Genomic DNA, 4578 nt, shown 5'->3' on the forward strand with positions numbered 1-4578 from the left:
AAAGTAGAGTAAAAAGTACTATCAAAGTTGTTTTTTTTCCAAACATCACTCAAGTAAATGTAACCGGATAAATGCAACCAGTTGCTACCCACCACTGATTTTATATCTCCATACACAGCAGATGAAATAGTGACAACTACCTCAAAACTCCTCAACTTTTATTTATGTTTATTTATTTATTTCAAAGAGATGAGAAGCAAAAACAAGAAAAAATTACAAATTGAAACCAATTTTCAAGCCCAATTGCCATGCAGTTTTTTTTGTTTTTTTTTACATTATCTAGTGGGAAAAAAGCAGGTAGAAGAGACAAGATCTTATTTCCTGCTGCTCTCACACCCCTCAAACTACAAACATTTAAATCTCCAAACACCAAATAAACTTAAATAATTCCCACATTGTATGACAGTTAAAATCTCACATTGTCTTCCTTAAATGCACAATTATTAGTATTATTTTTTTCTTTATAACAGTCTGGTTCTCACTCCAGCAGTCACTGGAACTGGAACTCGCTACAAGCTATTTACCAAAATGACGTGTGTTAAAATCTAACTTTGAGTTCATGAGAGAAAATCTAGTAATAAACTCACTTTATTCTTTATTATTATTATTATTATTATGTAGATACCATTTAAGTTGTAATTTTTATCACTATTCCAACCTGAGAAAATGAAGAATTCAAACAAATTAATAAAAGCCCTGAATTTGTATTGCATCAGTGACTGCCGAAAGCAGTCACTGATGCAATACGAGTCATTTCCAACCTACCCATGTCCCTTTACATGGAATAAAGCAGCTGAAATAAAAGGAAAAAGCAGCTTCCATCATGTCTATTAGCTTTGATCAGGTTTAGCTACAAGAGAAATCAGCTTCTTGCACCAGCAGCCTCCCATTAACGGTTGCAGGATATTTACAGTTTTCATCCCGCTCCAAAACGTTTGTGTAACGCGCTTCCAGAGTGAGATGTTACTGCCGTCCCAGGAGATTGCCTTTTTTGCTCACTCTGTCATTTCCTTGGCAGTTATTACAGCTGGAGTCACAGGGGGTCACCTCGACATATTGTTCAGCTTGTCGAGAGCCACCTGTTCTTATTCGTTATGATGTGGCGGCGCACCCTGCACGCCGGCTTAAACTGCTTCCCTCACAGTCAATTTTGCAGAGGAACATCTGCAACAGGCGGACGATTTGTGCCGTCGCCGTGCCGTGTCTGATAAAGAACGCCAACCCGACCTGCGCTGCAGGGGTCGTTTTTCAGGAGAATGATGCCATTAGGTACAAAATGTGCTCATCTGTGTCTGGAAGCCTTTGTGGCTTTTTAAAACGGCACCTTAAAATGCCAATGCCTTTCATTGCTCTAATTATGATTTTGAGGAACATGATCGCTTTAATCGTCATCGGCGGCGGCCGCGGCGTGCTTCTTGGAGTTGTAGTTCCTGCTTTGACAATAATGGATATTTTTTGTTGTCGTTTGTTTGTTTTTTTTTTCAAATTGGCTTACAATTAAAAATAAATCAAAAATTATGGGTGCAGAAAATCCCCACTGAAGTTCGTGGAGGTGTATAGACAAAGGTCGCCGTTGATTTGTCAATAAGCTTTTGCATAATCACAGCACCGTTCCTGCATGCGTGCAAAATTCAAAACAAAACGTACGCATAATCTAAATCAAACAAAACGTCCACAGTCATCCCTACTGCTGCGAATGGAGCAACTTGTTCATTGCGGTCGATGTCGCCTGTGACCTTTATTTTGAAGGGTAAAGTCGAGCTGATTGTTGCACAAGTGTAGAAAGAAAAATATTTCAAGACAACCAGGATCAGACTGAAGCAGACCACATGAAATCAAGTATATATACCCAGTTTACAACTAACTTTACCTAAATGGTTATTTGGTTGCAGTGTGTGTGCGTAGACTGGTGGAATGATGGGGGTGCGCCGAGTAAACAACGCCCAAGGTGCCGACGTGGCTAGCGCCGGCCCTGCCTCCAGATTCTGGCAGCGACTTGTAAAGCCAGCGGGATTTACTAATTGTGAATTCTTTTTATACTCACAAGTGGCATTTATAGAAGAAGAAGAAGAAGGGCAGCACAGCATGCATTCTTCATACAGCTATTATTTTTTTATGCATCTCGTAAAAAAATAATAATTAAAAAAAGAAAGAAACCTGAAAACTTTGAAATACGGCATAACGACTTTTTAAACCCTTGTTAAACTTTGATGAACGTAACCTAGAGCTGAGTACCACGAGTACACTGTGAAGGAGATCCTTCTTTGATTCTTTCACTCTGCATGTCTAAGTTCCCATTAAAAATATATGTTTTATTCTATATTTCCCAGAGACTAAGGGAAGTAACAGCTTGCATCGTCGAAGTTGTTAATACTCGTGTTACGAGGCGCTCCTTTGCAGGTCACATCCCAGCAGGAAGTGGATAGAATTTGCCAAGGCTGCAATAATTGCATCACGCTCCTGTTATTTGCATCTGCACGTGCGTGATTTCCTTTCTTCTTTTTTTTTGGAGAGCGTGCGCCCGGGAAGCGTAACGAGATTTGAGGGAAAACTATTGTCGAACGGCGTTCTCTTGGACAAAGCAACCGGAACATAACTAGTTACATTCTGAAATCCAAAGGGGGTTGCTTGTGTTTCACTGTACGCAGCAGTAAAACACACAGTCAGACACACACCTGTGAGGTCAGCACGAAAACATGGCTCCAGTCAGCAGGGGGCTGGGAGGGAGCGCCGCGCTGAGAAACCGCCACGATGAGCTGTTCCCATCCTCGGCTCCTATCTCTTCATCTGCGCTTTACTCGAGCCGTGGCACTCGAGGGGCTGCCCTCCTCGGAGGAACAAAAACCATGAAAGACAGAGTCAGAGATGATATTTCAAAGATATGATGCACACTCTTGAACAACCTTCTATTGTAAAAAAAAAACAAAAAAACATGACACGCCGGTGAACTAACTGAAAGCAGACTTTGTCGGGTCTGGTGAAAAGGTCGATGTAAGGGTTATCTGAGCAGCCATTTTGTTTTTGTTTTTTAAGGCCTGACTAGAGAGAGAACCGAAAGAAGGACACTTTTCTTTTAAGCAAACAGTCGAAGCAGCAAAGGGCTGATGATTGGAACAATGAACAAGTGAGTCCAATGAAGTGAATGTTTTGCAGCAGTGTAAAATGGCTGGATGTGCGGCAGAAACTAGAAAAGTCAAGAAGAACACAACAGGTTCCTTTGTCCATTGCTAACCACTGTTTAGCGTAAAACTTTGTTTCTTGGACTTTATAGTCATGCCACATCATATTGAAATTCTCCTCAGACTGACAGGATGTTGAACCAACGGAAGGGCCCAGCGGGCCATTTTATCAGCTTTCTCTTCACTTCCCTCTGTCACAGACTTAGCTTTCAAGTTTGCTTCTGCTGTGCAGCAGGGCCGATTGTTCCGTACAATGGCGTCAGCTCAGCTGAGTGTACCGCCATGATTGTTCATTAAGGAAGAAGAAGAGCCTCCTTTTGACAAGGATTTCATTTTATGTTTCACAGTTTCACATTTGTTCCACGCGAAAACATTGCAAAAAAAAAATTGATGCGACGAGGTCGGCATAAAGAAGCTGTAATTCACTTCAGAAGATTGAAGTGGCAGTAATCCGACAACAATCGCGCGGGGATAGAGTCGCGTGACTGCACCGTGATGCGTTGCATTGTAGTAGTGAAGTGAATCATGATTTATTATTTTTTTTCCTTTCTAAGGAGGCATGAAATGTACCTTTTTGGCACAAAGTGTTCCTTTCCCTGGAGATTAGAGCACGGGGGGGGGGGGGGGGTGACTCAAGTGTAATTTACTGCGCGTGCACGCGCCGTGTTTGTGTTTATTGCTCGTCGTGGGTCCTGCGTGATGCTCTCTGGAAGACAGAGACAGGTTGCCATGGCAGCGGCTCGAACGTTGCATGGATTGCAGCGCACGCGCGAGTGTGCGTGAACTCGCGTGTGCGCTGCTCGCGCGGAGGCCAGAGCGGGACAGCGTGTCCTCGGTCTTGTCGTCTCCTCGGCACGAAGGTATGGCGAAGGACCGGTTTTCGAGCGACTGTCTGTAATGGGAACGAATGTCCCCTCGGTGTGAAAGAAAAGCAGAGGCGTCAGGCACAAAAAGCCACCTGCACAGACGTGGTATTTTCACCTGTGAAAAGTCTTTCAGTCTCTGTCTTTCTGCTTCATTCATGCTTTTGTTTCTGCAGGAACAGCCTGGAGATGAAAATCGTTTCCTTCATCTTGTGTGTTGCCACTAATAAGAGGTGTGTGATACAGAACGGCGCCGATGTGTTGACAGTGCATTACTTTGCTGGTAGGGCGGTGTAGATTAAAAAAGTATGAAGAGAAGTATAATGAAAAGACATTCAGTGTAATTTTACAGCATGCAAAGCTAAATATTTCTAAAACTATCTTGTGCTTTTTTTCTTTTTCAATTGATTTATTTCAAACATGTTTTCAAAAAACGAGAATTTAGGCAGAGAAAACGTCTGCGTGCACAACTTTGGACAAAATAATTTGTAGGCTACTACTAGTTTTCTGTTTGAAAAGGAGTGGGAGGAAGTGAG

The sequence above is a fragment of the Poeciliopsis prolifica genome, unplaced genomic scaffold, assembly GCF_027474105.1.
Source record: "Poeciliopsis prolifica strain line A6 unplaced genomic scaffold, Auburn_PproV2 SCAFFOLD020, whole genome shotgun sequence".
Taxonomy (NCBI): domain Eukaryota; kingdom Metazoa; phylum Chordata; class Actinopteri; order Cyprinodontiformes; family Poeciliidae; genus Poeciliopsis; species Poeciliopsis prolifica.